A 23,363-nucleotide genomic window follows, 5' to 3' on the forward strand; every position below is an offset into this window, starting at 1 on the left:
GCAGCCTCGGCCCCGTCTTTCGAACACGTATAACCCTGCAGCAGCGGCGTCAAACTCCTACGAGCTTAACTCACAAACCTATCTCTATACGCGCCCACCTCCGTTCGTGCATTATTCAAACGCATGTAACGTTAGGGTGGACCTAAGATGGATACGTACAGGTACCTACGAAGTTGTTCCTCGCGCGGATTCCCATTTCACATTATCGCGCCATTCCGTGTTTTACGAAGGATGTAAAATATCGCAAAAGTTTATTTACCCTGTGACTTGTACAAGCCACGTTGTACAACCGTGTATGTGTATCCACTTTCAATCGTTACTTATATTCCTTGTTTACGAGAAGGCGGAATTCTATTCACTTCGAAAATCAAGAAACTCATATTGAAATTATATTTTAACGGATATTTTTCTACGAAAACTTTATTTTATTGTCATTCTAGTGAATGAGAAGTGTAAAAATTAAAATTGAAAAGTCTTATTATGACGTAGGTATAACAACTGTGTTCGGTGAATTTGACAATCAAACTGTCAACTACCGGGTTTATATTAATGCAGTATAAAGTTCTTTCTCGAATCACAATCCGGCCAAAGGATCTTAAAAATCGAAATTTTCATCCTCCACATCCGCTCCACGTTCAAAAAATAACTTGGTGCGGTACAAGCGATTTTTGAGCGCTGCTTTTGTAGGATTGATAATCTCAAGAAATCCTGTATATATCTCATTTTTTTTAAATTACCGAATTACAATATTCAAGATATTTTATGATATTCCTGATCAAGCGAAGTCGTGAAAGAAATCAAATTTTCAACAAACTCCAATCCAATGAGACCGAATCTGCGTTTTCCCCATTAGTCAATGTTAAGCGATGCTAATTCTCTGAACAAAATGTCAATGGCGGATTTACGATGTTCAGAGAATCGATTCATTAGCTTCTTTTAAAATCAATCAAGCTGCACAAATCTAATTTCCATTAGTTTGGTAACAGAGTTCACGTTGCCGGTAATCATTCGACGAGTACAGAGAGTCGGCATAAGGATGAGAATTCCGTAAAGAGATTCGAAAAGTTTGTAATACATTTAAATTGGCTGGGTTTCAAAGTGGTAGAATATTGAGGAAGTAAAATACGTGCATCTGCAGCTGTATGCGAGAAGCGGAAATACAACAGTGTGATTGCGATTTCTTATATCGAATCGTAAGGCAACAGATCGATCCCCCCTCGTTTTCCTCGCAGGTAGTGTACAGAAGTAAGAAGCCATAATCCGCGAATGGTCCATAAAACTGGTAAGCGGCTAAACTTCAAGACGATATCAAATACTGTTTCGGAGGCCGGATCGATGAAATTCACGATCTATTCACAAATTCTCCACACTTGTCGGCAGCTGTTTCAAGCGTACAGAGAACCGAGGTTCGAAATGCGCGCAAGTGCGCGCACTTTCTCTGTCAACCGGAAAATTCCCTAACCTTGCGAATTTCATCTCGAGTTGATCCCCTCAAGTTTCAAAGAGTGGGGCTAAAGGCACTCGGGAATAAACAGTCACAGGCAGGCCAGCTGCATTTTTCATGATACGAATCGTGCCTACGGCTCTTGTATAATACCGGATTATTTCGGCGATGCGACCCGTAGGGACCCCTAATTATAGGAAAATCAGGGTACAAATCCACTCCGAGCAGCACCGAGTTGCTACTACTTGTACCCTGATTTGCTTATAATCAGGGAAGATAAGTCCGACTGATCATATGCCCATGGAAAACGAGAAATCGTCCGGTTAATTTTCGCCAGTTTATCGATCTTCCGTAATTTTATCACGTACACGTATTTTGGCAGACCCGTGTACCTCAACTGAGAGAAAATCGGTTATGCGTAGATCCGAGCTTTCGTGCTTTTGCCTCCGCCTTTTGGTGTATGGATCAGCGCGAATCGCGATCTAATCTCTAACCAGCAGACCGGCAATTCACGCTTTGTATCACTGGCAGCGGCCGCGGTTAGCAACTCATCGAATGTTCGCCCGGCGGCGAGCGGCTCTTTGTCTTCGTTTTAATCTCATTTTTACTCGTCGGTATCGCGGATGTCCTTTTGGTCACTGTTCGAGACCGGAGGGTCGAAGAGAATCGATTTACCGAGGAAACGGCGTGCAGTGCGGGATTTAATTGCACGGTGTAACGATACCTGCAATTTTTCCAATTTTGCAAAACTGTTTGCACTCGGAGAGATTTTCCATACCCGCAAAGCAGGTATTTGGATCGTCGCGGATCAGCGACGGAACGCGGCTTCGGAGAGTTTTCGCTTACGGAAAGAAGATTATCCTTTTCGGTAATTGTGCAGTTCGCCGATCTGTGGCTGTGCGGGCAAAAGCTCGAAGAGCGGAAGGCAAATGTGCTAAATGGAAATTTGTTATTCGACTGTTGTTAGACCGAGAGCGAGGGGCTTAAACTCGCACACCTAGTACAGTTGCCAATGCCGTACTTGCAGCTCTGGAAATAATAGCTGCACCTACGACGTTTCGCAGTCGAGTCAGCTTGTCCGCATTTTGCGCAAAACAACTGTTGCCCATGCAGCCATAGAGGGTGAGAATATCACAGGTATATACCGTGTGCATTCGGACTACTTCCGGAAAACAATTCAGTTGAAACGAGTTTGAATACCTTCACCTCTAATTTCCACAAAATCACAAACCGTCTTTTTGTCGGTCAGTCAATCATTTTTCCAATGTTCGTTTAGCCCAGCTGTCATTCGGTATTCAAGTCGAAGCGAACTCTCCGTTTCATACGCCTTTCATGAAATTATATACAGACTCGGTTGTACCAACAAAAAATAAAGCTTGACACGAATTGCAATATGAGTCGTATACTGCAAGAAAGAATTTTTGTGTAAAACAAAGTCATAACAATTTTATACGCTAGATGCACTTGTTGTGTACACTTTTCCTTTAGATCCTCTTTTTTCATACGTCGTCAACTGTACGTTTCTATAAAATGTGTCACTAGAATTACTTGACGATCGGAAAATGTTAGAACGACACGCGACTTGATAAGTATACGTGTATCTGTGTGTTTACTATGTATATATAGGTCAGGGTTCGTGCACACCTTGCACACACACAAAAAAAAAAAGGAAAAAATGTGCAGAGCGCTCAAAGCCGGCGTGTTACACATTAGGGTTACATGGTAAAAGGATATATATTCCTAGCCGAACAAAGCGGGTCTTATTGATTGCAGGAGCTGGTAGTTTTACAAATATACCCGCTGCTTACTTGACCAGTTTAACAATAATGTCTAACGCATTTCGCTTACCTTTATAACTGCTTGTACGGCATTTTCACACGGAATAAAACGTTGCGCGAGATGTGTGGAAAAAAAAACGGAAGAATTAAAGACGATAACTTTTTGAGGGAAACAAGTTTTTATAAAAAAAAAAAAAAAAAAGGACAAGAAATTATCCAAATTCAAAACGACAGGAAGGAAAGCTGAATTTTCAGTATAACACCGCGAACAATGTCATGTTCACTTTGCCTCATTTAATCCCCCACGGTCACCACTTCAACCCTCTCTGGACGAGGTGAAACGGAGGCGAAAGTGAAACTCGGTGACGAATTTCGACTCGTTCCGCATCCTGAAATATTATATGATAATCTATCCTATCCCCTCACTTCAGGAACGTACCTATCTTAGAAAGGCAAAAGTAACGGATCTAAGGAGATACGCGATCGCGCTTATGCATCGCGTCTGCACGGCGGCTGCGAATGCCGAGGTCCCCGCAACCCTCGAAACACTGCGGCCCTCGCGGGGAACCAGCGGAATCATCCCCTCGGCTCTCCAGAGCCGCCTCGCCTCGCCCGCGCCAGCGCGACGTTGCCCAGATATACGCAGAATCGTTTCCCACCCGAGCTTTTTCAACCCCTGCAGCTCTTCGCGTCTATATATCTCTTTATTCATACACTCCGCGTTCTTACTTACGGTTTTTCTTTATTTTATCTTTCCACCGGTGATGCGAGTCGACTAATTTCTCAACTTGGATCATTATACCGAGGAGTTGAATCGGATGGTCGAAAATTTGCGGATTCGAGTATTTGTCGTATTATTATACCTATACGCGCATGAGCTGTGAGGGGATGAGCCCTTCAGGATATGCAATCGTAGAAAACAAGTTGCATAGAAAAGTTTTAGCCGCGATGCGTTCAAGATTGTTGGATAGAAAATTTGATACTGTTGATATTGTTGGGATAGATCGTTTTATTAAATATACTTTTTTGTACACAGTCTCACGTCGAAAAACACATGAAACATAAATTTTTTATACAACCTGAGGAATAAATTCTAAGAACCAATCTTTGACTATTTATTAAAATTAATAGAGATGCCGTGAACAGGTTTTGCGAGTGAACAGTTATTTTCGAAATATCAAAGAAATTTATGCGCTTTTATCTACGGCCCCGTTCGAATTATTTTTCTCCTTTTTCATTGCCAGATGGAATCTACTCGGTTCATATTTACTTTTTCACTTTTTGGTGGAAGGAAAAAAGATATTCATAATACATTTTCTTCCTACTCTTTCAATTAACAGTTTCGGAAAAAGAATAGGGAGGAATGTTTATTGCGAATTGTATCAGACAATTGAATAAAGAAGAATCAGTTTCACTGGTTGAATTTCCCCTAAATATTTTTGTAGTAAGAACGTACCGCCTCTTGAGAAAGAAGAAAAATGATTCTAGACATTAAAACTGTACACAAAGTTCTAAATTAAATTCTTCACGGTCGAAGAACCTTCTGTGTATCTCGTACTGATTTAATATGCAAACCTTTTTTAGCACTTGCGTAAATTTCACCGAGACCTTTTTTAAATTTCGTTCGTTTCTTGGCATCCATTGTGTATGCATTGTAAATTATGCAGGTGGGTACCGTTTCTAACACTTCGTCAACCTTTCAAGTGTAAAAATAAAAATATGCACAAGCCTCGGAACATCCTTTGAATTAATAAATGAGAATAAAACGCTCGTCAGTTTCCGAGGCTGACGTACGAAGTTGAAGAAATCTGGTCAAGTTTATTATTTGGCAAAAGAAGGCATAAAATTACCGCTAATGAAGCTCTTCACCAACTCATGTGATATATCCGACGAGATCAAAGGATCGACGCGTTAACCTTGGACGAGAGATAAAATATCCAGGAGTACCGGGGATTAAATTAACGACGCGCAATAACTGGACGAGTATATAATTTCCTGTTGGAAATTTCCATCGCAATAAGGGTCTTGATATAACCGTCCTTCAGGACGTGGCTTCTTTTTGTCTCGGTACATCCTGTCAACAAAAATGTGCCTGTCTCTCTCCAAACGGCGTTTCGGTCTTTGTCAGAATTTCTCTGTCGAACAACAGGTTGATCAAGAGTGAATAAAGAAAATTAAGGTCAAAGTATTTTCAGACGAAGGATAAAAAACTTATAAAAAAATAAAAGAAACGTGGGATCGTCTGCTGGATATTAGTTCGACAATTCTGAGATGAAACGCAAAACCCTCGTAAGAAAATCTTCCCTGATAAAATTCCCCCGCGATTCGATCACTCGAGTAAATAATACCCGGGCTGTTTAACCAGGCATTTGCAAAGATCTGCCTCGAGTACTACACCAAAGTAAATTGGCGAATCAGTTTAGTACTACAAAACCACGCCCCGTTACCTACCGCATCGGACCGCGCGCAACCACCTGTAACCCGACGTAATTCGAGTCTTGTCGTATCCACCCTTCGCTTCCTTTCGTCGGGTAAGGAAATTTTCGACGCAAATCAATTACGTCGATTTTCATTCACCGTAAAGCCTACGCCGTACGAAAATTTCCCAAGAAATTGCTCTTTTCGCGGATTAAAAGAGAAATCGAATTACAATCAAGGTCATTTACAATCACTTTTCGATTGTCTTTATACCATCGGACGCGCGACATGCGATCTTATCGCTTCGTGTAAAATCGACACGATTTGATCGACAGAAGCGAAATCTTTAGATAGATTTACGGAAAATTTATGGAGAAAGTACGTGTTCAAAAAATAATAGAAAAAAGCCAAAAAGACATCGAGCAAAATTTTTTCACCACTTCCTGACCGATGATTGATTGAAGAATATTATTCGCTCGTGGCGATGAGCCAACCGATATTATCGTCCGAAGGAATTTCATGCGATGTTCGGGGTTCTTTTTGAAAAAAATTAAGCCTGTTTTTCTTATTTTTTTATTTTATTTGTTTTATCTCTTTATATTTCGCATCCGCATCGTTGCTGACGTGGTCTTTTTCCCTCCTGCAATCTCTACGCATGAAAACTAATTATACTGAGAGATAAATGAATGCAACGCTTCCTTTTTTTTTTTTTCTTGCTGTTTTTTTTTTTCTACCGTTCTTAAGAAACTTTTATTTACACGCGAGCTTTCACTCCTCCGTCTTCACTTTATCCCACCGTCCTTTCCCTCTCGTCTCCCGCTCTGGATTCCCAATTACTCTGTGACGTTAAGCTTTTTTAAAGTGCGTCTTTCATCCGAAAGCATATCGCTTATCTCGCGCCGACCTAAAATACAGTAAAAATCCTCTTAGACCGGAGCGAGTTTTGGTATTACATATAATACCCTTGTGTTATATATGTATGTATATATATATATATACATACATAGTAAATACGGACCCTCGAAAAGGGCTGCCCACCGACATAGATTAAGTTTGGGATCCTCTCGTAGCCAATTTCCTTCGTGTTTCTGTAGCACAACGACCGCTGTACAGGTCTTTGGAGCTTTTGCTTCATAATTCCTTCCGCGGGAGTGAAAAAATAAAACGGTAATTGTTCACCTGTGCTTCTACGCTTCCTTTTTTCATTCCTGTCGTATCTCTCAATCATATTTCTTTTCTTCTTCTTCTTCTTTTCGTCTTCCACTATTCCTTCCTCACCCTCACTTCGATCAGGTCGAATTGTTCTCTCTTGAAAGCACACACGTGCGAGCTTGCCTCTTTAGCGAGCTTGAAAGGACGCCGAGATCGATTGAATGGCGCTGCGGGGATTTGCGCATCCTCCGTTCAGCTTGAGGCGTGCTTGCGCTGCAATACGTGAATTACGCGCTGCAGGCTGGCGGGATTTTTTATTTTTTTATATTTAGTCTTTTCTTTACGTCAACAGTCAACAGTCAACAGTGAAAATCCAAGAAACGCGATGCTAACCGAGAATGGGAAGAAAATTTCGATTAAAAAATGCGATTTTTTCTTTCTTCTTTTTTTTTTTTTGCAAACATCACCAGCTTAATTTTATTCACAAATTATCTAATCTATCGCTATTAAACTATCCAGTGTGTAAGAAAAATTTTATCCTGCTTTTGTTTCGATGCGTGCTGAAAACCGAAAGCTCGAAAAACTCTTGAGAAATTTATACTGTTTTACTCGCAACGCAGAGTTAGTTATCTTGAGAGATTTTCAGGTAAGCTTTGTGTATACCGAAAGCTCCTCCCAGTCGATAACCGAGAAAGCTTTTCTCGCTTTATGCTTTCGATAGTAAGAATGGATTTCCGAACTTGTTACCAACGATAGTCAAGTCCTGCCTTCATCACGTTTAAGGGTAAGCATAGGTGTACAGAAAACTGAAAAAAATACTCACACGTTACCTAGTAAAGAGAAATTATAATGAGAAACGTTTCTGGAGACAACAGAAAAATTTTTTCGAGAAAATTTGTCGTCTCTTAAATGTTTCATGCAGCTTCAGTCATGAGATTTTCGAAAACTGATTGCAAAGTAATAATTGATTAACTGTCGGTCTGAGGATTAGATCCAATTATGGTATGAAAAGTTTGAATCTTCGTAAAATTCTATTCTCAAAGTATGCGCAAATATTACTTGCTGCAAGTTTACTTGATCACAGACACCTTTATTTCTCTTTCTCTCTTTCCCTTTTATATGAGCTCTGCTTAGAAACTTTTCTCCACGGAACGGGAAAGGTGAAGCTGCATCGTCCGTCGAAAACAAGTCGACTTCGAAAATGGAAGCAGGTGAATGAACACTGATCGATTTCTCGATTTGCTCGGAGAAACTTTATCCCGTTACCAACTTGCCTACCTTGGCAAACTTCTTAGAAAAGGTAGAGAAAGCTGGTAAAAAATTACCCGAGAAAAAGGCATTATCCCTCACCCACGCCGACACAATACATGCTATATACACAATTCCATTCTTTTATCCGTTGCTCAGATGTATCAAAATAGGTGTATATTTCAACGAGATACGGTGGCTAAGAAACCCTCGCTTTGTTTCCTAAACTCTGACCTATCGTTAGTCTGAAAGGTTTCTACCCTGATCTCAGGTACTTAGAAAAGGAAACAATTTCCCACTCTTGATACACGGATCGTTATTAATTATGAAGGTTGGTTGAACTAGAGTCAATACTTTTTGTTAGTCTTACCATAAGATGGTCGTAGATAAGATATTTGACAAATTATTACATAGGTTAGCAATACGATGGTCTTTATAAGAATACAAAAATACAATATACTGCAATTGTGTACAAAACTTCGGTTTCAGTGATTTATTCGAAATTAGTTAAAAATCGTTAAAAATAAAGTAGATTGTTCGCTTTCACTCTGCGTTGTCTCATTTTATCCAGAAGACTATTTTCAACAAAGTCACTGATACTTTGGATTCTCCTTTTTTTTCACAAGTAAAGAATCTGTCCTTTGTTGATCGTGATCAATATCGGTCCGGCTTTGTAAAATCAAACCTTCAGATTTACCAGCAGGATGAAAAATTTATTAGATCTTTAACCACTTTGAAGCAATTTAAAGTGAGGCACTGATGTATAACCTTTGTATACACGGAAAGAAAAATCTGAAAAAAATTACCCTGCTGTTACTATAATCGTGATGTAAAAGACACGTAATGCAGTTTTTATTGATGCAGTTTTTATTTATTGCATCGACGACAACAACGACTATTATGTTTCAATTTTATTTACGGGGCATTCATTGACAAAACATAATCGTCGTCTTTGTCGATGCAATCATTTTACGGTCTTTCACAGATTAAAACTAAAGACGGGTTGGCCGGCCTGCGAGAAACAAACGAAGAGCTCGAGTGGGTGCCGAGTCGGCGGTGACCGAATTATCGAATACGATGAAAAGAAATCATTTAATACAATTCACAACCACCTCACCGTTTGAATAGAAAACTAGGAGAAAAAAAATTTGTGCGTACGCGACGAAAGTTTACGATCCATTGAAGCCGATCATAACATTGACGCGAGTCTCAAAGGACGCAGCGATGTAAACACGCTCGAAATGTTGACCGAGAATCGGTGCTCTACTATCAGTGTTCGACTGAGGCTGGCTTCGTACACATGTACGTACCGAAAATTATTCTCGTACTACGTGACTGTACAAAAACGGGCCAAGTGTATAAGCTCAACGATTTCTGTTACGTTGTATTACGTAATTGAAGGTGAATTTCGTGTCCCGAGTTTTCATTGTTTTGTGCAACTGTAAACCTGAGATGCTTCGAGAACTACTACATGTAAAAGTGTGGAGCAGCCCAGATTCCAGGTAACGATACTCGCTTTAATTATTGATTGATAATTCGATGTCGTACATTTGAAGCCGAACTTTTGTTACAGCGTGCAATGCGTGAATATTAAACTAGACAACGGTAACAATTAATTTGAGAAATGAATAGCCGATTTGCCTAATTAATCCGGGCCTCCTTTTTCGTTCTACCGTGCAACTTCAGGTCTTTGCGAATTCGATTCTCGACTCTCCGCGTCGCGTGTCGTTTGTTTGTTATTTGTTTGTGCGGCCGACCTTCGGTGAGTGCGTAGATGCATCGTTGACAAGTTTAACTCACAATCAGTCCTTTTAGGCAAGCAGCTACGACGCAAAAAGTGGAATCGAGTTTAATTATCACGCTGCAGATTTTTAGATTTTAGCGTTCCGAAGCTTGCCGAAAAGGCTAACAACATATCGAAATTCCTCTCGGGCAGACTTTTGACGCGTCAGAAGCGTTTTGTGACAAGAAAATACTCCGATAATATTCCGTTGCGGTTTTCTTTCTGATATTCTTTAAAAACGGGCCTTCCGGAAGGTGAGCTTCGTTTGACAATGAGTTCGTAATGCAATTGTAACGTGTTTATGAGTGAGTGGTTCATTTGGGCGGCATTCTTTTTGTATAAAAATAAATTATCGGTTCGTTAACCGAATACGGAAGTGTGTTATTATTCACGCATGTGTAGCTGTGTCGTTACATGTTCGTCACTTCGGAGGTTTGTCTTTCGGTTAAACTTTATCGGTGTTCGGTCTTCGATTATGTTTTGTAAAAATGATCGCTAATTTTCAATAGAGCGTGAATTTATTTGGAACATGGAATACTAACAAAATGTTATCTCTTATCTGACTACAGGGACGGACTACATTTCAGTGTGATTGACCAAATTTAGCAACGATCCGAAAGAATCGGCTCGATCGATTGATCTCTGGAGACAAGGTGAAAACTGGACCATCCCCTACAGTGGATAAAACCGGAAGGTACGTAATAGATATGATTCTTGATTAAATTGTCGCTTTTGGTCGTAAATAGTGGTAGCTGTTCACAGGCCTTACTCATATATATATTCGATACTTGTGTCTATTTAATTGGTTTTCTGTTATTCATTTATGGAGTTCATTTATCAACACATCGGAAACTACTGAAATGTTGTGAAAAAAAAAAAAATAATAATTATTTTGACACACGCAGTTTGTAGGGACATGAAATCTGATCCAAGTATGTACAATGAGTAATATTCTGTTATATTCTTATCGCAGTGTAAAAAGTGCGACGCTTCACCATTCGACGTGATTGTGAGATGCTACGCGAACTACTACATTTCAAGTGTGGAGCAACCTAAAAGAGGTAAGAATACCCATTTTAATAACCGTTTGATAGTTCAAGGTGGTACATTTGAAGCATAATTTTAACCCTTGCGTAATCTGTAAACAACGGTGATAATTAATTCGAGAACTGAAAATGCAGCTTTATACATAAATTAATTCGGGCCTCCTTTTTTGCTTTTCCAGATTTAAGCAGAGACTTCCGAGCAACTTCTCCATTACTCGGCAACGTCGGTGAGTTTGCACGTATTTAGGTTACGGGTATTTCCCTGGTATTCCCCTGTCACGTGGCGTGGCGGTAACAATTGTTACACAAATTTTGGATTTCTTAGCTGCATGGATAGGCTCATTCGCGATCGCAACGTGCTTGACTTTTGGTCGAATAATTTTCGTTTCGCAATTTAATTAACCGTAGCTTACTTGAAGTTAGAAATTTTACACGTTGCTAATAGTGGAATGAGCATCGCGACAGGTAACCATCGCTTACTCGGCACTCGCGAGATCGAATTGTGTTTCGCAACTGATGTAATAATCTACGTTTGAATTTACCGACGATGTCGTTTAAGCGGTGGGTTCACCTGAGGTTTCAACGTATTCAAATATTCACATTATTGTTATATCGATAAAATTCCAAAGTCTGGCATAACGTAACGTAATCAAATTGCATCTTATATTATACGTCATTTTCAATATTCTAACATTCAACAAGTACCGATCAAGTTTTTTTTTCTTAGCTCGCTTAGAAAAATGCTAATTGGCATGCAGGATGTTTTTAATCACTTTTACAAAAGGTTGATGTACCGATAGTCTGCCAACATTTGCTAAAATGATAGATACGATATTGTACCGCGATACTGTATTCCGAGTAGGCAGACTACGATACAAAAACATTTTGCTCCCGACAGGTAACCAACGAAAATGTAAGTCAGTGACCACGGCGCGAATGACGAAGAATGACGTGTGTTGGAAAGAATGGAGAATCGTTTAGATCGAATATAGGTAACCGGGTAGGTAGGCGAACGTTTTGGGATCCGTCGCGGGGTTTGTGCGTGTGTGTGTGTGCGTCTCTCTTTTCCGTTGGGTGGTTTCGTTGGGAAACAGACGAGGGTAGGAAGGTCGCGATGTACCGCGATGTACCGCGATGTTGCTAACTTTTCTAATTCACAGCGTCGAACGATCGCAGAGATTTTTTTCCCAAGAGACTCCGTATTCGAGTCTCTCGACCGTTTGTAAGCGTTTGAATATTAACGAGACAGAATTTTCCATTTCTTGTCACTCTGCAACCATTTTTCCATTGTTGTTCAATTCAATTATTCAGTCATCACCGATCGTTATTCCATTCTATTGATTTCTGTGATCGTCCGAATGGGCAAAACGCATCTCTGGACCATCCATCGCGTTCCGTGGCACGTTGGATGGCGAGATGCTGAGCTCGAAGACTTCGCGTCGAAGAGGAACGCCGACCGTCACGCCACACAATATAGGTAATGCATGCCATCCAACCTCCCTCCCGGACTTGACCCGCATCTCGGAAGAACAATCCGCATCGCGACGTGTCGGATTCGAAAAGACGCGGATGCGGATTGGGTTTCTGCAGAATTTTGCGACAAGTTCTAGATGTTTAAGATATTTTGACAGGTAAATCGGTCGCGCCCTCTTGCGCGTGTGAATTAATCACGGGAATCGTCCGCGCCTTTTGCGCGATTATTAATAATCAGGGTGGCGACAAACCGGGAAAACCGGAATTAGTCGGAGAATTTTGTCTATCGGGAAAAGTCAAGGATTATGACGAACCATTGGAAAGAACGCACTTTTCTACAAATTGTTTTCAAACTTCAGCCGTGCTTTGTAAATTCAGCCAAGCTAACTGCCGGAAATAGAATTGTACAATTTCTAATTATTCGTGTGAGACGAAGCAATATTATTTGCGTTTTTTAGATCCAAATTAATATATTCAAGATGTACATTGTACAACTTCCCGGGCTGTGAGATCGTAAAAGCTGCTCAACAATATTCAAGTTTCGTGGGAAAACGTGAGGGAGTTCTGAATTTTTTTACGGGAAAAGTCAGGGAATTTTATTTGAGCACAATCGGCGCCATCCTGCAAATGATCCAACGATCCAGTGGTCGAGGGATCGGTGGGATCCGGTAATCGACTCCATCCAGTGGTTAAGGTGTCCAAGGTGATCCCAGTGATCGAGTGATCGAGTGATTAGTCCGGGAGTTAACGACAGATTTCGTTGCACAATTTTCACGAGCTTCATTTTTTTTGTCCGAGTTATCCGTGTTACATACGATAGAGTAGCACGAACGTCTTCCAACGCGCCCCCACGACGGGGGGTTTCACGAGGGTTAGACTTACAGCAAAAAATGAAGCAAAAATGTATGGCGCAATACGCGAAACTTATCGTAGGCATTAATTGAAACGTAAGATGCTTAGAAAATGTCATGTTCCGCCTAAATTCCACGACACAACTCGTCTTCCACCCGCATAAGTGAGGGAAAAAGAATATTTGAAAAATGTATACCCTCAACGATAAAATTGATTACAACGCTTCTTTTTATATCAACAAACACAAACATAACAGTCCTGTATCTATGAGGTACAATAGGAAAGTTCGAAAAAGGGCCTCTTTTAGATTTCGCTCTTCTCCTAGATTCTTCCACTCCTTAACAAAAAAATAGCTAAAGGGCTGGGCTGAAAAAAATCTTCTACTACCGGCTCAAGGACGTGGAAATTTCGAAAAGGACTATTTTCGGAAATTTCAAACTGAGATGTCCTTAAATCTTTCTGTGACTATGTTTCGCATGCCGAAACAATAGTTTTCATAAAACCTGAGATGCGTGCAATGTTTTTTAGTACCGAAACATCTACGTTGAAATTTGCGAAAACCAATTTTTGATAACTTTCAAATATTGCAGTGCATTTGCACATAGATTTTTCGTTAAGGAAAAACCGCACGCATCTCAGGTTTTGCAAAAATTTTACAAAACATAGCCACCGGTGGATTCGAGGACATCTTAATTTTGAAATACCCGAAAACAGCGTTTTGTGAAATTTAAACGTGGTTCAGGCAGTAATGACAAATTTTTTCTCACAATCAGTCCGTCTCTTTCGCGTGATCGATTTTTTTCTGTGAAAAAGTGCAAGCATATCCGAGCGAAGTAAAATATACAAAAAGACCTTTTCCGAAGCGTCTTATTCTATCTTATCGGTGGAAGACTGTTACTTTTTTGTTTTACACTGTAAAAAAAAAACCATAGTAATCAATTTCATCCTTGCGGGTGGGAATCTTGTAAATATTTTTTTCCGTCTACTTATGTAAGTGGAAGACGGTATCGACGGCTGCTTAGTATAACCGGCTATCTCGATTAAAGTCCAAAAACCGGGTATTTCGCGTTTGAAATTTTTTGGCCGCAAATTAAATTGGTAGCACTATCGGACTGAATACGAAATTTGTCAGCGCCTCACAAAATTCATAGAAGCTCCGTTTTGTGAATCAACTTAATTTGCGGCCAAAATATTTCAAACACGAAATAGCCGGTTTTGAACTTTACTCGAGATAGCCGGTTATTCTACGCAACAGTCGATATTCTCTAAGCTTCTTATGTTTCAATTAATGCGTACGATAAGTTTCGCGTATTCGGCAATACGTTTATTTCTTTAAATTTATTTTGCTGTAATTGTAACCCTGCCGCAACCCCCCGCCGTGAGGGTGATTTGACAGACGTCCGAATTAATATTATGTGTTACACATTTAACTTAAAAAAGATGAAGCTTGCGGAAATGACCCGCGAATCTTTGACGCTGCCTCCGGGACTAATCGAGTGATCGAGTGATCCAGTGGCCCAAAAATGGATGATCCGGTGACCCGAGTGATCTGAGTTTCGATTCGAGTGAGCCAGTTGCATCGAGTGATCCAGTGATCTAGTGATCGAGCAGCGTGGTGAGAGACTTTTAAAACCGGGAAAAGTCAGGGAGATATGATCGATCAAATGGAGAAACGTACTTTTTTTTTCATAAAAATCGTTATCAATCTTGAGCTACGCTTCATAAATTCAGTTAAACCGACCATCGGAAATGGAATCGTTCAATTTCTAATTATTCGTCTCAAACGAAGCAATGCTACGTGTTTTTTAGATCCAAATTAATATATTCAAGGTGCACAACCTCTGGAGCTGTGAGGTCGTAAAAGCTGCTCAATAATACTCAAGTTTCGTGGGAAAATGTCGAGGAATTCGGAATTTTTTTACGGGAAAAGTGAGGGAAAAGTCGAGGAATTATACTCTAGTAAAATTGTCGCCACCCTGATAATGCGAATCGAACGATCGCGCTTTTTGCCTAGCGATTTCGTAAACGGTATATGAAAAAGTAAAGAACCTTCGATGTGTCAAGTCTGCAGCTCTTCGATCAATTTTTTTTTTACCAACAACTGAGTTTTCAAACTTCAATTGACCGCGCCTGTTGCGCGTCGGCTTGATAGTTTTTCGTTCTGAGAGAAAGCGCGGCGTTTCCAAGCCGGCGGTCGATTCACGGGGATAAAAATCGCGGAGTGTGTAGTGACGGTGAAGAATCTTGGCGTAAGTATTCATGAAATATGTCTTAAATATACAGAAACACTCGTTTAACCGATCGTATTATTTTCTGTTTCAGGGCAACAAAACCAATTTTTTAACAAATGCACTGACAATGGGAACTATAGAATGTTCAGTCGAAAAAGATATTCACTGTAATAATTTAAAGCACAAAGGGATGTCGATTCAAAAAATTTAGAATGTTTTTCATTCAACAATACAGTTAATAATCGAAGCCACGAATATTATAGCGCATATCATGTTGGACTCGATCCATTTTTTGTCAGTGTATGGACTTGCGTGATTGTGCTAACCAGACCATCGGTTGTTTCAGGTAATAAAACTTTTGCTTGTTTCAGCTAATCAAATTATCTGTGTGTTTCAACTAATTGATATGTTTCTTTTTCTTAATTATATATTTTTTACCTAGACTGTATTTTTTTAAACTGTTTTTCCTTTTCTGTACAGGATATACGAAGACATTTTGAGACACCCACCGTCACAGAAAATTTTACCGTGCTAGCGCTATGCGCCGTGCTACAGCACGGTAAAATTTTATCCGTGCATGACTATTTTTCTCTGGTCAATGCAAACAATATTTATCCTGTATGTCGAAGAATAATTTTGAAAGCTTCTTATAATTTTTCTACTGCTGGCAGTTCTCATCACGTTTATTGGAAAGCACGGTAATATTTTCCAGAAATCCCTGTAAAAATTTTAAGTTTTTTCTCTCCGTGTATGAATCTCATATTTTATATATTTATATTTTCAAAGAAATCTTGGTCACCTACGAATGAAAGAATTTTACAAAAACACAAACATCGCAAGACGAAGGACGCAATACGTGTTTTAATTGCCTCTCTCAGATTTGGGGCCATAAAAAAATAAAAACGAGACTAGACATTTTTCGTATGGTGGCTAAGAATCCTAAAAAAAATTAATGCGACAGCCCGACATTTTGCATTACCAAAAACATTTTTTCTGTTTTGATACGGTTATTCATAGTTCTTAAGGTCCGAAAACAAGTAATCTGACGTAAAATTAATTCTATTAAAAATATCGGACTTGGGAATTTAACCGGGCATTCCCCTTAATCGATGTAGCAACGTTTTCTTTCTCACGAATAAACTCGAGTGGGTGAAGCGCGTTTTCACAGCCATCTGATAAGAGGAAAAAGAGCGAGCAAAATAGAATCGGAAACACGACATATTTTATTAAGTAAGATTCAATCCGGCCCGTATTATTCCTTCAACACATCTTGCTTATTCATTGCATCGTGATACAATACGCTAAACCTGAAGTACTTCGCGAGGTTCTTTAGTGCTGGTATTTTCGCTATACATTTGAGCGATTCGATTACAATATATAGAATTCTTGTCAAGTATAATAGCTGCGGTACTCAGAAATGCAAGATTTTATTGCGGTTCGAGGTCTATTTAAAATTACGATTCGGATTGTTCGCGGCGTTTGATTTTTCAAAGTTTAAACCAGACATTTTTCCTCGTGCGTGTTAAATCTTTCAATAGATTACACATTGGCAGACGAATCGATTGTTTTCATAGTTTTATCATGCATTTACGATCCATCATTGTATTATTGTCGAGCTCTACAAGTTATCGAGAAAGCAATAGCCGTTAAATGTATCTCTTTTCAACTTTATGATGCAACTACTTCATGCCCTGCAGCCATTTTCTTTAAACCAATAACAGATATACGACGTCTAGTTGCGATATTCTGCTGAACGGTTTTAAATCAGAGTTGAAAAATTTGTTCTTGACATTTTTCAAGTTTTATTTTGACCGCTTCAGTTTTATTAACTGTCCGTTTTTCTGTTTTCAAAGAAAAAGGATGTTATTGTAATCATCGCGAAAATGAAAAGTTGAGTTTCTTCTAGATCTCCACGTTTTGCACTTTAGAGCATCACCTCCGATCATTTTCAGATGGACGTCTGTGTCTATGTTTGTTTGCATGATATTCTGAGAATGGATCATTGGATTTTGATGGAAATTGGTACTCGTCAGTTTGTTCGGTGACTGATCATGAATCTGAAGTCAGATTGCGAAACCAAAAATGGCGATCCAATGTTGTGGAAAAAAACTATAAGTATGCCAATTTTTGTAGAAATTGGTTCGCGGAGGTTTTTTGGGTCACCGATAACAAATCCAAGGTCAGACTTCCAAAATTTGTGATAATGGAACCATTACAGTGGTTCAAAATAAAAGAAATCATCATATTTTCATGTAATATGGTATCAGAGGGATTTAAAATCGTATTAATAACGAACCTGAATTTGTAGTTCAAAATTCGAGTTGGATACTATTCTTTTTTTTCTCTACGAGCTTGCAACTTGTAGGGTGAGAATGGAAAGTTCGAGGGCTGGCTCATGACCTGTATAAAGCCGCTTATTTTCCAGCGACGACAAGTGTTTCTACAGTCGGGCCTGGATTCTACGAAGTTCGGTTCTGCGGACTTTCCGCGCCTATCGCAAAAGTGAGGGTAGGCGGGATCTATGGAAGGTTTCTGGGATTGGTTCTCTGTGAACCTCGATTCTTCGGAATCCTGTCCCGAGTCGCCCGCAGAATCCGTTGTCCGACTGCACATCCAGTGGCCATTTCGGCCAGTATCTTTCAAGTGAAAATTACATTTGCCTCTGTTATTGACGTGCTCAGATTGCGGTGTGTTTTACTGTTCACAAAGCAAGAAGTTACGAGGCATCGATGAAACCAATCAAAAGGGCACAAAATGTCTACTTTATACGCCGAAACGCCCCACCGACTTACGCGCTGAAAGCTTGCGACAAAGAAGCTTCGATCAACATTTTTATTTCATTAATTACACTTTGCCGTTGATCCCGAAGCGGGGAGGGGATAAATTTTAATTGAAATTTACTCTCCGGTTCGTTCGAATGGTAATCGATTCGCACAATTGACCTATCAACGGATAAATTATATTCACCCTTAAACAAACCCTCGGTGCCGTACAGTTGGATAAATACAAATAATACAGCGACGAAATCGTCGTTATGGCTATTATGATATTTCACGAGAAGCCGGCTAATTTGTCAGGACTACCTTGTCAAGTTAAATTTATCGACCACTTTTCCTCGAAGGGAATAAAAAGTTGTACAAAAACGGAACGGGGAAAAAGTTGGAAGAACACGAAGCGCAAAAAACGTCAGCGATCGAGGCGCCCGCATTTTATACGCTTGACGCACAATTCGCCACACTTTCGCTTCGAGACGCTCTCACCTCCTTACTTACGTGGTAGATATACCGAATTTCAAGAGCGCTCCGCGTCGAAGCTGCGGGGTGGATTCTCTAATTTCTTCACCCCGTCATTATCCCTTAGTCTCCGGCACAGAGTTATGCTAATCCGTTTAATTTGCATGCAGTGATTGCTCCCCCATAACCCTCTTCCCCCTCTAAAATCTTTTGGTATTATCTCGACCCTGCGCGCATTGTCCCGCAAACTATGTGAAAAATGTTTATGCATCTGCGGTAAAGAAAAAAAGCACTTACTGCTCGTGAATGTGATTTAATATTATGTACATTTAATAATAGAAAACTCTGGGTAGCTACAAGTTTTGATACCACAATAAGAGATACACTTGAAATATTCGTACAATTTTTTCTATAGGCAGCTGCGGCTGCTTTCCGAGTGAGTCAAATTTGAAACTCGTTTGAGACGCAATCGGAGAAGCTTTTTTCTCGTGTAAGAATACTTGAAATATTTTATAAAAGTTTGATAACTTTGCAACGAGCTTCGAGAATTTAGTACATTTTTTTCAAATTTTTTGTCAAACAGTTTGTTAGTATTAGTTCAATGTATACATATACATGTTACTAATTATCCTTTTACCATTTTTTTTACCCCAGACACATCTTCAGGTACGATTCGATTGAAACTTTCTTTTCGAAAGAGAAATTGTTGTTTTCTTCAGTAGCAGGAAAGAAATTAAGAAAAATTAGTGAGGAAGTCTGTAAATTTTTAACAAGGTTGAAGATGGACGCAGTTTGCCACCAAGCTTCGATTTCATTGAATTCATGATAGCGGTGGCGGACAAAAAAAGGAAGCCTACCCTTTTTATCGGTCGGGGAAAAAATTTGCATAATTGAGCTATTGCGAGCGGGCAAGTAGAAAATATTTGATCGTAAAAACGAGAGGAATCGCGCTTTTCCCGTAATCGGTTAGGTGCTTCGCTATTTTTACGGTTAGCCGCTATACTCACCTATTATTATAGGTATATATTTGCGCAGGGATTTTATAAAGCAGAGTAAACGGACTAGGAAAATATAGAGGGAAAATCTTATTGCATCTCGTTCTTGTAGATGGTACACACGGTAATATAAAATATACCGACAAACTGCTGCGACCTATTGAAGCAATAAAAACTATTTGTCGAGTGCGCTATACGTAGATGAAAATCTCTATTTATTCGATATTCCGATGGTGATGGCTTGCAGTGTCGATACTTTTCCTCCTTAAATTCATCCGTGTATACCTGTATACCCAAATTAGTCTATTGTTAATAACATCGATCGCGTGAATTCGAGAACTACAGAATTGACGATCATTGCTATTATTATTGTCCTCTTTGGGGACGAAAAAGGGGAGGAAGAATAGAATGAAACGCAGGAATTAAAAACTTCCATTCAATCGGCCAAGAAACTCGAATTTGTTATTTTACATTATCTGCGGAGCCGCAAATTATATTTATTTTGTGTAATTTATTATGTATGCCAGCCTGTACCTTCCCGAGAATTTGTCTTATCGCGCAGACGGATTGTTTACTTAACCAAGGAAGTGTTTACACAAATCCTCTACCCTCCTAGGGTTAGTTTCCAAAGTTTCCTGTGCGAGGATTACAGTTGCATGATAAATCGGTACTTCAATTCGGGGTGGCATGATTAGCAATAATAACAACATTAATTCCGAGTCTCCTCGTTATTTCCACAACCCGAATTAACCGTCAGTCGTAATTTGACTCTTTACACCAGTTTTCGCAGCTTCATTGTTACCTGCGAAATATAACTATCGTTGTTCACCAGAGCATCGTCTTCAGAAATTAATATACCTGAAACATGTCCACATATTATAACTACTCGTGTATAATTATAATGTAAATAATACATGAACACTCGGAGCGTGTTGTGCCGTAATTTTCACCCCTGCGTACAATAGGTTCATCAATACTTTTGAGACGAGTAACATATAATTACGTTTATTGCGCTCTGCGCACTGCCGAGTTGCATTGATGCTTGTATAATTATATAACAATTGTTCTAGCGTGTATTTTCGATGAAGAATTGACGTTAAATTCTGATCCTTTTACCTGAATTAGGAATCATAACAGCGCAATATATTATTCGTCACAATAGCGTTGAATTATCTAGTCATATTTTTCTTACCAGTCTACTCGTACAATATTATTTCCAAGCGAATATCAATTTGCAATAAAAATCTCTAGGGGTGACAAATATTTGCGGTCAACAGTGACCAGTTTCTGTATTTATTTTTTTTTTTTTTTTTGTTTGTATTCAGTTTATACGTTATTCGGGGTGGAATTTGAATATATTCACTAGTGTTTAATTCAACGTGAATAATTCTAATTGGTAACTGAGATACACCGTCACAGGTATAAGTAGGCGTCAATTTTTATCTGTGTGTGTGTGTGTGTTTGCGTCTGTTTTTACGAAAGTAAATAATTCATGCGGTGATGGTGACGGCGTGATTATATACAAGGTTCAAAGAGTTTTCTAACAAGAAATGAACAAATATGAAAGAAACCGTAAAGTAATTACGATTTTCAGTTCTTTCATGTTATACAGGTGCATCTAAATATACAAGATGTATATCTCTTCGCATCGAAGACGCCTTTCGAGTACTTTTTTTTGTCTTCAATCGGTAGCCGCTCATCAGACGTTGCAGGAAAAAAAAATTGGTAAAATCACCGCCGCTTCTCGTTTTGGCAAAGCAAAAGCACAGAAATATGTGTATCGTATCTGAAATCTTTTTTTGGCTTCGCAATGCCATCAAATTTATACGGATGAGCTTTGTTGGAATCCGAGGACATGTGTGTTATATATATTAGACGTATGTGTTATACCTGTACATGATATGTGAGATATACTTTGGTTTGTGCGCTGTTCGAACGGCGAATAACCCTGACGCTTTTTCCCTTTTTTTAAAACTTCGTTTTATTTCAGTTTCCTTCTTTTATTACCGTTATTATTGCTGTAATCGCGTGTTTTTACTATCGAAAATCCGTCACTTGAAGTTGATTATGGAAATATACGGGGTGATGTGAAATCAGTTTGAAATACGAAAACACACGAATGTCTAGGTTATTTACATTTCGAGAAAAAAGTAGGAGCGAACACGTTGCGAATACAGAAAGTGAAATTTTCTTCGTTATCTGCAGGTCATCTTATCCTACCACTCAACAGTGCAATCTAAATAAAGACGTAAAATAAATACGCAATAAATTGAGCGTGCATACAAAGTCTTTGAATTAACTGAATTAAATTGCATTTGTGTAATTAGTTTTAAAAGCTCTGGTACCTAGCTGTTTAGTTAACCTGCGACGGAAAAAGCTCAAGCCACATAAAGCGTATATACAACGAGTCGAATGACGCTTACGATTCTCTACCACGTCTAATAACTGATTCGAAAAAAAAGAAATTACAACCAATCAGCACACAAATCAAAATTACTCGTAAACCGCGATTATTAAGTATGTCGGACATTTTTTGCTAACAATTTCAAGTTGAAATCGATACAACAGCAACTAGCATTTAGTTCTTAATTACATTCATATTTCAAGGAGAAATTGTGACGGACATTCCGAGCGTGTGACCTTAATTGAAAATCGATTAAGATGATATCGTGTGACGAATAGAAATATTGTCAGTTTGCAACGTGTACAAGGTATAAAACACGTCGTAGACTTTGCGTGGTGAAAAGTGGTTAAATTTGCGAATGCTAGTCGATATTTACAGAGTCTTCAACGTACATATCTATACGTATACACCCTTATGGAAGTTTTCTCTGCGCCTTGTTACGTAAAATATACCTGAATGCGTAGTATTTATATAGAAGTGAGCTGGGGACACAGACACTCGACAGAGGAAAAACGTGCAGAAATATATTCTGTACAGAAATTCTTAAGCTACTCTCCTGAAAACGTCAGGTTTTAGGTATCTGAGTTTCTCAACTTCCTATTCATCTGATGTATTCAATGCGGTTACTTTTTATAAATTTTATCTATCCAACAATTACTCCATTGCAACGAAATTACGACATCGAATAATTTTCGAATGTGGGCTCAACTAGGTAATTTGTTGTTTGGTTGAATCCACTGAAAATCCATTTCTTCGAATACATTCACGGGTTTTGAACTGACTCATGAATGAATCTCAATAATAAAAAAAAGCGTAACGTGGTTATAGTAATTAATCTCCAACAAAAGCAAGGACGGTGTTGTAAACGCGGAAGAAAAAGTGACTTCACCGTAAGATGAGATTTGAATTTTTGAATCATGGACACTGCCTTTGGTGTGATTTTTCATAAAATAAAAAATGCTCGGCTGGAAGAAGTTTTGGAAAAAACTTCAGCCGCGTTAAAATTGATGATAATCGAGCCCGAAATGAATTTCGCTAGTAAAACTGGGTGTATGTAAGCAATAAATTAATATATACTGGAAAAACAAAACACGGTAATTGGCAATAAAAATCACAGCCGGAATATAAAAGCGGTAAAAAATTAGACTGAGAATTGGACCGAATCCAGTATTATATATTCTAACGTATTGGAATAGCTCACGAGGCAATAATTGCGAGGGTCGTATTTTTCGTTATTCCAATTGCATAACAATTACAGCCTTCACGATGGATCGAAACAAACAAAATCGTGACGTCACACTGGAAT

General features: G+C 39.1%; 1 protein-coding gene across 2 annotated transcripts in view; it reads right to left on the bottom strand.

Moving 5' to 3' along the window:
• The window catches only part of LOC124184703, a 30,725-nt gene extending 26,961 nt beyond the window's left edge, over window positions 1-3,764 (bottom strand). For both annotated transcript variants that reach the window (XM_046574707.1, XM_046574709.1), the window contains exon 1: window positions 3,293-3,764. The gene's annotated coding sequence lies outside the window, so the exon portion shown is untranslated. The remainder of the gene's footprint in view (window positions 1-3,292) is intronic.
• Window positions 3,765-23,363: the final 19,599 nt, after the last annotated feature.

Source organism: Neodiprion fabricii, chromosome 6 (assembly GCF_021155785.1).
Source record: "Neodiprion fabricii isolate iyNeoFabr1 chromosome 6, iyNeoFabr1.1, whole genome shotgun sequence".
In the NCBI taxonomy this organism is placed as follows: domain Eukaryota; kingdom Metazoa; phylum Arthropoda; class Insecta; order Hymenoptera; family Diprionidae; genus Neodiprion; species Neodiprion fabricii.